A 12,252-nucleotide genomic window follows, 5' to 3' on the forward strand; every position below is an offset into this window, starting at 1 on the left:
CATTAGAATTGGATGCACATGATTTTGGCAAATAAAAAGCTAAAGTTAAGGGAAGGAATTTTAAAGACTGGAGTTTCTTAATGTACGGCTGCAAGTTTGGAAAATAATATGTGAAATGATTTGAAAAGACAATTTTCATTCTAGAATGTTGTTTTCCATATCACTTAGAGTGGGCAGCAATTGCATGGGTATATTATTTTCACCTGAAAGGAAGAAATTTCAGAGTACAGGGTTTTTTTTTACTGCTCCAAAGTGATTTGTGGTTGGATGGGATTGTTCTGAGGAGAAATGCCAAACTGTATAGTTTGGTATGTCCTGGGTCTGTTACTGTGACCCTGCATGTCTGCAAATCCTTGAAAGCTGCTGGCTACAGTACACAAATGAAAATATCTATGGATATGATCATTCAGAAAGTCTGTTACTGCTGTGCTTAGACTGCTGCTGGTGAGGCTGTCTGAATAAAATTGGAAGAGTAATCCAAGAAAGACGGAAGGACCTGAGACCCCTTTGATACATTGTGGGCTATCCATGGTGTGCTGCGTGTTTGTGCTTCCTGCTGAGGCCTGTTGGACACCCTGAATTGCAAGCTTCGAAAGCAAACCATGCTGCTTAGAAGAAGAGGCAGCCTTGTTGCTTTTTGGCTATCCGCAGTTCTTGTGCTGGGCTGCTCACGTAACGTAGGTTGTTGCCAATTCAGCATTGCCACACCTATGGGAATGGAAAGTTTTGTTAGGTTTGCCAGCTACCCTGAAAATATCTGAGTATGAAAGAGACATTAGGATGAAAGAATCTATTTACTTCTCAACAAATGTATGTATTTTAAATAGCTTTTGAGAAGATCCAGGGACTTCCTGCTCTTTGTGAATTAAGGGGGAATTCAGTTTTGGTGCTCTTTGGGTGGAATTGCCTCAGTAGTTTCTGCAATGCTGATGGCCTTTGTGCATGAAAAGGCAGAGCCGTTGTCCATCCAGACAGCAGGCAGTGTGCTTGGAACTGGCCAGGAACTTACCTCTCAGGAGGTCATTTGCTTCTCTTAGAGGGAGCACTCCTTCCTGGTCAGTGAAGTACAACAATCAGCACAACTCTTAAAACTGAGGTATACTTCCTTACAGAGTTAAAAATAATAATAATAATAATAAAAAAATAAAAGTTTATGTATTTAATATATATAAAAGAATATAAACACTATAAAAGAATGCTTTGAGGGACAGGGAAGGAAAAAATCCTTATTCAGTGAAGCCATGGACATCAGTAGCAATTTATGCCAAGTTCCCTACTGTACAATGATACCGTGAAAGCAGAATCTACTCACAAGTAATGAGGTGTGTAGACTGTGACCCAAGGGAGACTTTTCCTTTTACTAAGACATACTTTTCTTATTGTGCCATGTTGATTTGTTAATATTGTAAGAATTGAGCCTTAGAGGTTCATTTTTTGTCATGAACTTGTAAGTGGTGCGTACATGTTGTAATGAAGGGTTTTAATAAAGTTGATTAGGAAGTATGCTTGACTCTGTGCCAGTTACACCACTTGAAGCTGGAGAGGCTGCTGAGACAAGAACCTGTTGTGGCTTCTAGTGAGGGCTAATGAGAAATGCAAGAGGCATTTGGAAAGAGGAAGGTAGTTGGAGTTTGGAAAAATATGTATTCTACATTGAATCATTATCCTTCTGTTCTGTTGTTTTCCCATAGCACAGTGTTTTGTGTAAGTCCAAAATGCAACCCTGGTTGCTAAAGGTGGGAGTGACCTTGCAGGAACCTAGGATAGCTTTACCTAACTGCTTATATTAGTCTGCTAATTTTTTGTATAATAACAGAACAGCTGTAAAAGCCTGTCATCTTTTCCACATATGCTTTTATGAACTTATTGCTGGTTATCAGGAAACAGGGCTGAGGCAGAAAGGTTGAGTAGTGGTGCACTGAATTGCTCTCTGTAAGTGGTGATATGTTGAGTTTGTGGCAGGGATTAAGACCGATGGGTGCTGTGTCCCTGTTCTGTCCAGCATCTTGTAGCCACTCCTTTCATTGGCAGCTCTGTCTCCAGCCCATAGCCCCAGCTGAGGGGAGTGTCTTGGACCTTCAGTCCTAGTCAGCTGGTAGTTTGATTGAAAACTACAACTTCTGCTGTTCACAGAAATCAAGATTTTTTTACAGTTTCAATAAAATCAGTTGATTCAGACGAGTGGCAGGGAAAGTGTCCTGCCATACAGCTGGAAAGGCATTCAGCTGGGACTACAGTGTATAGTACTATGACAACATGCAGGTTCTCAGAGCAAAGTAATGTGCTGGGAGGGTACTAATGCTGTGAGGTCTCTTATTTTGCAGCTCAAATAGTGCTTTCTTTACTGCTTTTATCACATACAAATTCCTTCCTAATTATCCATTGTCTGTCATCTCGTACAGTTGCCAGGATTAATTTTTCCATAATGTAGCATTGTTTTAATATAAGATACTGTTTTTAATGGGTTATATCTCTAGTGGCTATTTTTGTCTTTGTATCCAGTCTAGGATTCTTTGCTCTACTTCGCTGCGGTCTGCAGCACTTCTACTATCTTAAATGTTATTGCACTTTCCTACTTACTGATCTTCATAAAGATGTTATCTGAACACTAAATAAAACATTACAAGGTGTATTCTCTAAGGAGAGAGAAAAGTTGGATGCATCTGAATGAAGTAAACCTTAATGCAAGCAAAAATGTAGATATAACACCAGAAGCACAGCTGTGACTAGAGCCTCATGCTGTGTGTCTTATCTCAAGGGATTTAATGTGCACTGAACAGTTGACAGTCTGAGGCTGTTTCGAAAATTTAATTTGATTTTGGAGCTGTTAGTAACAAAGATGCAACCATTTGATTAAAGTACTCTTCTGATATAAATTAATTTTGATGTTTCAGATGTATTAAAAAGAAAAAAACAACCAAACAACAAAAAACAATAACAAACCACCCCACCCCCTCAACGCTTTAAACAGCAAGTTTTATTTTGACTCAGATATGGCCTGCTTATATCATGGCAATTTTATGTTGGATTAGGTTATCTTTTCTCCTGCAGCTGGCATAAAGCTGATGTAAACTCTATTGTGTGTTCTCACTAATTTGACAGAAATGTGGTTGTATCTGTGCCTGATCTAGCTCAGTCATGCCTTGTTCAGTGATTTGGTAGCTTACTGAGCCAGCATTAATTTTTGTGGAACTTCTGCCATGTTTAGCAAGACAGAAATAGGAAGTTGTCATCTTCTCCATCTTGCATAAGGAGAGCTGTGGCAAGGGGAACAAAGCCATGTTCCAGCAGAGTGCAGAATTGGTGTTCTGTTGGCCTTCCTGCCCTCTCCTGGCTCCTGCACATTGCTTCTCCAGCTCAGTGTGCTGTGTGCAATAATGCCTTTTCAAGGAGTCCTTCTGACAGTTTGTAGTCCCTCTGGCAGTGTTTGTTTTCCAGGCAATTTAAGTTACTGCATAAGGAGTCCAGGAGCCACAGGATATGGTACTCAAATGAGCTCTGAGCATGTTCCTCCTGCTGTTTTGTTTTGTTTTTTTCTCCTCTGCTTATTTTATAATCTCATTGCAGCAACCCAATCCATTTTGCTGAAATGCTTTGCTATTTGTAAGCCAGTGTTGCCTCTGAAATCAGTCACATTTCCCATCTTTCTATTAATTAGTCACCTTCCCATCACTTACATCTTTGTTTGGATGAGGGGTCTGGCTCATGCCAGTAATGACACAATTATTCCTGTTTCCTTTCTGCCTGCTTGTAAAAATATAGGTTATGATAACATTAAGGTTTATAATTAGCTGGAAATGTTGTACTGGCTGGGAATGTAAACTTGATCCCACTGTTCAAAGGCACTGTCAACCCGTGATTCTTCTTTATGGTAGAGTTAGCGCAAGGTTGAGAACAGTTTAGTGCCCCAACAGCAAACACACTGTTATGTGCACAGATAAGTACAGCAGAATCAGGGAGTCCAGTAAAGATGACAGAGCTGTGCTAGGTCCTGCAGGCTAAGCAGCAATCTTAGCTCTGTTTGGTGGGGTGCTGGAGTGAGCCAAATACCATTAGCATCTCCCAGCATTTCCAGACTTGGAATTGGCCACTGGCCTTAGGCTTGATGCTCTGATCCAAGAGCCATCTTGTTCCCTGCTCCTTTTGCAACAGTGCTGAGGACACTTTCAGCAGTGACATCTGTGGATGAGCAGTGGCTTCTGCAGTGGCTCCTTGACCATCAGCGGCGGGTAGACAGTGCACCAGGGTGCTTGTTTTGCACTGTCAGCCACTGTACAACGTCAAGATAGGAAGTCTGAAGCATATTCAGCTGATGTACTACTTACTCATAGTTGCTCTAGTTAGTGTATTGTAAAACATCTGAGGAAAAAAGATGACTCCAGAAAGTTTTCTCACACTTCATGGCTGCAGCAGCACACTTGGAGCTCCTAAAAATAGCCAGCTGTGGCTCAGAGCCATTAACAGCAGGGCAGAAGGTGCTGACATCCTGGTGCTGTACTCTGAAACCTCGCTGTGTACGTGTACTGGAGGAATGTGGAAGAAAAAGCAAAGCAAATAATCTAGATTTAGAGGGTAGAAAAACATTTTTGGAGCAGTTGTCTCCATTCTGAAAGGGAGTCCGACGTTTATGGTGCAGTCACACCAATGGACCCAACTACACTAACAGAATTACCAAGATGCCGACAGTCCTTATCAGTGAAGTTGGCAGTGTGGAAGGTGGAGCTGTTATGTGGTGATGGATCAAAGTAGTTCAGAGCACAGAGACTGTAAATGTCTCCTGCTCTCCATCTCAGGCTCCACTGGGAAAGGAGCTATCTGAGCCCCTTTAACAGTGTCAGCTGCAGAGTCTTTCCTGAGCAGAGGAGAACTCATAGGGCTCCATCCAGAGACACTTAAAAAAGCAAAATTCTTTTTTTTTTTCCTTACTTATGTCTTTTTTTCTAGGAAAATAATGATCTTCAGGGGGGAAATTTGGGAAAAGATATTGGTTTAGGCTTCCTTGGGAAAATTAGAGAAGTTTAAATTATTTTTCAGCAAAGCAACTACAAAAAAAATCATTTTGGGTCATCCCAAGACAGTTTGCTGACTTCTAAACCAAGTGTTTTTTCATTTAGCTTTATACTTATTGCTTTTGTTTAACTTTTATTTTGCTGTTGATTAGCTTTTCTATGAGAAACACATACATCAGCAGAAAAAAAGAAGGTTGAAATGTGTGCAAAATTTTGTATTTTAAGTGGTTTTAAGTTTGGTCAAACTTATTTGCACTGAATTAAGAAACACTTCTGGTCTCCTCTGGTCACCTCTTCAAATGCTTTTTTCTATTCCTTTCTTTTTTTTTCTTCAGTTGCAGAGCTTTCATTTTCATTTCTTTTGGCTCTGTTCTATTGTGGAGATGACTCTGTGTAGCAGATCCTGAAGCTGACTGTACATTACAATACTCCTTTGTGGTCTCTAGTACACAGAACTGCCTTAGCAGAATATCTGCCAGCAGTTAGGTATCAGTTATCTGTCTTCACATAACGATTTTGCTTAGTGTGGACTGAGGGATAAGTTTTGACAGTATATCTTCAGCTTTGTTAATTTAAGCTGTAGGCATGCTAGAGCACTTCTTTGGTCTGGGCTGCTATCCCTGCATCATCCCTGGGAATCCTCCTGGTGTAAATGTAGCTCTGGAGCTTATGTAATTGGTCTAAAGCTTTCATCTGTAGTTTATGCACAGGAAAGAAATGGGGACAGATCTTCAGCTTTAGGTAAATTAGGCTTTGCTGATATCATAAGATCTGACTGACTTCTGCCTACTGAGAATGTGACCCGCTGTCATTACTATATTTATTTCCCCTGCTGCACCTTGAAGTAAAGGCAGCTTTAATTTGACTGAATTGGCCTGTGTTCTGGTTGGGACAATTACTATTGTAACTGACTGCTCTGAAGAGAGAGTGTTTTCCTACTGTCAGCTCAGGTAGGGAGAAAGAGAAAGCCGTATGTTGAGTCCTTGTTTTGAGAAAGAATCGTCTGAGCAGAAGGGATTCTGGTCTAGACTTGGGGCTAAAGTGGGGGTCAGGTCACAGACAAGCAGCAATGTTAACCCTTTGGCTTATGATGGGAACCTGCACTGTTTGTTTCCTTGTGCTTCTATTTTAAAGGGAGAAGTTTTGTCTCAGCCTCCTGCCCAGTGGAGGGGTGTGGAAATACAAATACTGAAGGTATTAGCACCTTGATGTCCCAGCTGGGCAGTAGCCTAGATTTCAGCTTCTTGAAGCCAGTGAGTTGTCAAGGCAGACATGAGGTACTTGAATGAGCATAACAAGATGATAAGGACTCTGTTTACCAGTGTGACTTACTTAGAGCAGTACTCAAAACACCCGAGGAAACGGGAAGAAATTGTAATTAAAGGCAGCTTTGAAATTCAGTAAGTGGTTGATTTGCATTGTACCATTTATTACTCTCTTTTCCTTTGCCTCTAAAAACCTGAGGTGGTTATCATGGTGAGGCTGGGATCACCATGCTGCATTATGTACGCTTGAGGGACTGGAGCAGCAGTTGTGTAATGGGGATGAAAATGAGAGATCACTTCAAGGAGAGAAAGAGCCTTTCTCTTAACTGCTGCCTCGGACTTCCATCCTCTTGATGGCACACATGGGGCAAGGCTGTGTGTGTGACTCTTGGTAACTGGCAGTGCTGGAGGATGCAGCAAGAGGCTGTGTGGTGATAGAGGGTGATTGTGGCTGTGGAGCTCCAGGATGAAGATGCCTGCACAGAACCTGTGCTACTAGCATATGTTGCACATACAGTCTTTTTGTTTGGCTCTCATATCCCTGTCTGTTTCCATTATCCTGTTTGGGGCAGAGAGTGGAGACATCTGTGCTAAACTTCTTTGGCTAGGAGGACTAGGAGTGGAATTACACCTGTGCTGAGGATATAAGCAAAGGCTCCTTCCCTCTCCTCCTAATGCTTGCAGGTTTACAGTGATTTATTCTGTCCTCTTTTACCTCGTGTCACTGAAAGCACTTTGTACTCAGTTCCAGAGTAAAAGTGTATTACTCTATCAGTATGTTCTAACTAAGCACTGTAGATTTCATACTTAGTGCCGTACTTATGTTTTTGTCCTCATTTTGTTTTAGGTACCTACATAATTTCATTTGTCACTTCTGAAGAATATGACAAGCCCTCTTATCTATATATAAACTTTTTGTTGCAAACATATGGCACTTCTCTCTCCACTGTGCTGATCTGCAAGCAATTGTGAAGTCCCACACTAAGTGCAGTAGTGATGTAAGGGCCTTTGCTGTAAGGATACGGGTAACTATTGAGCTGCTAGTCCCCCACTCTTTTGAGCATGTTACTCTCAAATTTCATAGGAACAATCACATAGGAATACAGGTTACTGCACTTTAGAGAAACATACAACTTCCCCTTAAAAATCCTAGCATCACAGGGAGACGAAGCAGCTTAGCGATGGCTGTATGTTGCTGTGGCTGAGATGTGGGCTGGACTGGTGTATGTTGAGATCCTGAGTGAGGAGGGAGGGCAAGGATTCTTTAGCATGTTTACAAGGGAGCCTGACACAAAAACTTGGCTCTGGACTGTTCAGAAAACCTGAATCCACCTACTTTGAGATTTGACTTTACAAAGGTCATAAAGACAGACTACTTGCTCAGATGGCAGAAATGCTTAGGCCTGGATTTAAATATGTCTCATCGTGTGTGTATTCCTTTAAAAATCCTAATTCTGAGTACCATGGCTATGTAAAACTTGTAGCTTTAATTAATAAAAAAAACCTATATATATTATTTTTACTGCTTTAAGCTACCAAATAGGAACTATGAAGGCTCAGAAACTGAAGATAAATAATAATGATGGTTGGAAGCCAGTCTCATGAGTTAGTCAACTGAAATTTGTGGAAGCCTGGGGTGGCAATGATTCAGAGGCCGGATTCTATGTGAGCTAGATGACAAACAAGTCATTGCTATTTCAAAGACATGTCATTTAAAAATGACGTGTATCAACTGGTTGTTCAACGCTTTGCTCTTCAACTTAAGAAGCCCTCTAAGCAGAATAGAGAAAAAGAGACACACAAGATACGTAGAGTCTGTTGCTTTTCCCCCTCACCCATTAAACTAAAGGAGAAAGGAAAGGTGAGCCAAATTCTGTAATCTTTATGCAGGGAAATTCCCGTCAGCTTCAGCGGGAGAGTTGTTTCAGTGAGAAGTACAGAGCCAGGCCATAGATTGCATTACTGTTTATTTATTTATTTATTTATAGAAGTTAATATCAGATATTTACAGACTACAGCCACAGGGTTTTGTATAAGTGGCCAAGGGGCAGTGACAGGCCTGTAACTCAGCGGACTTCTGGCAAAATCGCGTATTCCAGCTTTCAGTTTGTAAATCCTTACTTTGTTGGAACACATTTCCTTGAACATGACTTCAGAAACACAGCCAGTGCTGCTTGAATATGCCCATAGTGCAGGCATAAACTGTGCAGCCCTTAAAACCTGTTCTGCGGTGGGACAGATGAACATGAAAGATCTTAGTGTTCTGCAAATGAATCAGCCTTAGCTTATCAGTGAGTGCCTTGATTTAATGGAGCCATAGTATGTTAATGTTAACACTGCAAACAAGCAGTAATGTTGCAGGCAGCCATGCTAACTAGCTACAAGCATTTAAAAGCCCAGGCATGAGCTCTTACTTGGCTATCTGGCCATAATTAATGATGACAAGTATGTTGGAAAAATAATTATTTTGCTTGCTTTTAAAGACAATTACTTGCTCAAGGCAAGTGAGGGGGTGGGATTTATGTGGTTGTAATAAGCATATGGAGATGGCATCTTCCCAGGAGAATATTGTAGCCACAGGATCTTTTTAATTGACCTGAAATTCCTTTGTTCTATAGATACAATTTATGTATGTGGTTACAGACTAAAATGACCCTACTTGTATTAGGGCAGGCTGCATTTTAAGCTGCTGAAAGAAGAAAAGGCAGCTTTTATTGGCCTAATCGTCAACAGACAGAAATTTCTCCCTCATCATTTTGTGGCTGGACAGGCAAGGAGAAATCTTTTTTAAATGGGCACCCTGAGAGCTTGCTTTTTCCATCTGATAAAACAGAAACAGCTGATACGGAGGCAGGCTGGGCTGAGCCTTGTAGCAGTCAACTGGTATCCCTCCTGCTTCAGGACTCACAGAGCATGGCAGCTTTTGCCTCTAAGGACCATGCCATCTACTGGCAAGCACCACGCTGGGCTGCAGAGCCCTGGCCTCTTCTAGCCTCAGGTTTGGTCTTGGAGACTGAGGAGGAAGCTGCCTCTCCATCACCTGCCACTATGGTACTGGGTGCTGAAGGGCATCTGCTGCACTCAGGTCCTCCTGCTGCCCCACTAGTCACCAGCGTCTCTTGCATTTAAAGGATATGAGAGCCATGTGGTCTTCCTACATAACTGCATCATGAGTTGTAACAGTAAGGAAGAGTATTGCTGCTTTGTTCTCTTTGGGTTTCATGCTAACTTTACCCAGGTTGGAAATTACAGCAGAAAGTCCCCCAAGACTGTAACTTGGAGAAAAATTCCAACTTGTGGCCACAACTACCTGCTTTAACAGAAAGCCACAGATTTTGTGCCTGTTGTGTGTCACTGCACTGTTTCACTACAATGGTGACATCTTCAGAGGCTGCAGAAGAGAGAAACGGAACCAAAAACCCTGTGTGTCGGTCACTTACATACATCCAGAAGGATGTCCCTCTATCTTATTCCTTTTTTTATCAATAGTACAGAAGATCACGATCCCTTTCTCTGATTCCCATCTTGGAAAATGGGAGAGAGGATGCTGACTTCCTTAGTAAGGCATTTTGAAACCTAAAACTGAAACTTGTTACAGAAAATGTAGTATTAAGAGTCTTAGGCACTTTTCTCTGCTCTGGCTGGCCCTCTGCTAACAGCAAAGATTGCATGTTCTGTGCACTCTGCCATCAGTGTCAGTTTGTGTTTTTTGAGTGTTGACATGTAACAGAAAAATATTTAGATTTCTTGTAGTCGCAGTTATATCTAGTCCTTTCCAAAAGTGTTACTATAGGAAGCAGACTGAAAGCTGGGTGAATGATGCATTTAAGGGTTTGGATTCAGTTCAGCCTGTTCTTGGTGTCTGCAGATTTTTGCCTGGGTATAAATTCTCATCTGATCTCTCTCTGTTCTGGTTGCTCATTAGAAAAGGTTGTGCCAGAGCAACAGAAAAATACCAGAGGGAGAAGACTAAACAGTTCCCCCGTTATGAAGATGCAAGGTCTTAGAGTCTCTCAGAGTAGTCTGTGTCAACAGGAGGTGGGGAGTGGAATAGAGCCTGCGCTTCATTGCCCTGGATTAGAGAGAGAAATGTTTGTTTAAGTCCAAAGTTCTCTCTGGAAACTGCAAGTCTAACAGGAGAGCAACCTCTGCTTTTAGCTCCAAGGACAGGGTTGGAAATGAGGCAGAACATGGAGGTACTGGAGCTGAAAGCAGTAGGATTTTGTGCAAGGTCATTAAACGGCCAGTTTTCTGTGCAGCTGGGAGGGATTACTGCATTAGTCTAAATTTGACCCTGGCAGAGAAGAGAATTCCCTTGGGGTGCTGTGGTTTAACTGGGTATTTCTTTTTTTTTTTTTTTTTTTTTTTTTTAAATTTACTGCGTGCGAAAAGGCACATTTACTTCAGCAGAGGCTTCGGCCTGTCAGTGTCTGGGAAGCATGTTGGCTGGCAAAGGGGAAGCTGAAGGAGAAAGGGGATGTTCCATGGGCTCTTTTGGCTTTATGTCCTTTCCCATGTACCAGACAATGACAGTGGAAGGAAGTGGCGAGTGGGCGAAGGATGAACTCTATGAGGATAATGCTGAGTTTCTCCTTCAAAATAACTAGATTCTAGGATAAATCTCTGATTTGGGTCTTTTGGAGGGAATGAGTCGTAGCAGAAAGTTCCCCCGGATGTTTCCATGGAAAGATTTGAATTGCATAATAGTGTTAGATAAGAAAGCAAATTTTGAGTTGTATTCTTTTATTTGATGACATGAGATATTAGGATCAGACATTATTTCCAGATTAATTATAATGTAGGTTATGTTCAGTAAACCAATTCCTTCTCTACTTACACATTGTGGTTTCTTCTAGTCTTCAGAGGAGAAATGTGTTTCAGCTAAATATTGTCTGATCTCGGATGAAATGGATGCAGAATCTCAGAATAGTTAAGATTGGAAGGAAACTCTGGAGACCATCTGGACCAAACCCTATCCCCTAGCAGGGCCACCTCCTGTAGATGCATGCACATCAATGTGAGCAAGATTATTGTTGTTTTCTGGAGCAGAAGTTGTTGTGCTACCTCCCAGGGCAGGACAGTAACTGGCTTACCCTTTCCCCCAACCCCCTCCAAGATCCATCCTAGGGTCCAACCCCAGCCTGCAGCGGTTCACAGGTGGCAATCACCCATAACTGATGTGGCAAGGGAACTTGGCTTGGTGTGATGATGCAGATGCAGTAACAATGACGTGTATCTAGCATTGCAGGATTTATGAATGCTGAACTGTGATAAAATTTTTCAGATTGCTTGCAGAATGAATTTTCCTTGAGTATGGAGGAAACTTGGCTTTCCAGAATGAGGTATTTGCGCACTGACAACAAGTAATTCAAGAGAAAGCCCTACTACTGGCTCTCTATGTCATGCAGTGCAGCCTTAGTTTATACAGTCTTCATTATAGTGTTAGGTATTCTTATATATTATACTAATAGTACTAGTTACATTTAGATTATTTGCTTTGGTAGTCTAGAAGGCTGACTTCAAATCCAGTTATGCAAGAGGTTATAAGTGTTGCCTCCATCAGGCAACTGGTTTACTTGCATCTCAGTGCAGTGATGACTTGGTAGTATACCAAAGACTGGAAGTAGTAAAAGCCAAGAGCTGAAACACTCATGGAAATTCAGATCTTTTGCTTTTACACATTTTTCCATGACAAGTTCCTGGGCTTGAGAGAGTGTCGTCTCATCTTCTGGTCGATACACCCAAGCTGACTTGAGGCATAGAGAAACTGTGCCAGGCAGTAGCTGCAGCTGAGTGAAGTTTGGATGGATGTCTGGGAGGAGCACTGGTATGGGTAAATGCCATTGCCTTTAAGTGTCCTGCCCCAACGTTATGCAATTAGAAAGGATATGATGTCAGCATCAAGCTGCTTTAAGTTCTTCAGGAAGGCAGCAGAAGCAACAAGACTGAATTTCCAGGGTGGATCATCTTGGCTGAAT

At 41.7% G+C, this 12,252-nt stretch overlaps 1 protein-coding gene across 8 annotated transcripts in view; it reads left to right on the top strand.

Moving 5' to 3' along the window:
• Window positions 1-12,252, top strand: part of ARHGAP22 (Rho GTPase activating protein 22) — a 149,988-nt gene that overhangs the window by 79,049 nt on the left and 58,687 nt on the right. The window lies entirely within an intron of this gene.

Source organism: Numida meleagris, chromosome 5 (assembly GCF_002078875.1).
Source record: "Numida meleagris isolate 19003 breed g44 Domestic line chromosome 5, NumMel1.0, whole genome shotgun sequence".
Classification (NCBI taxonomy): Eukaryota; Metazoa; Chordata; class Aves; order Galliformes; family Numididae; genus Numida; species Numida meleagris.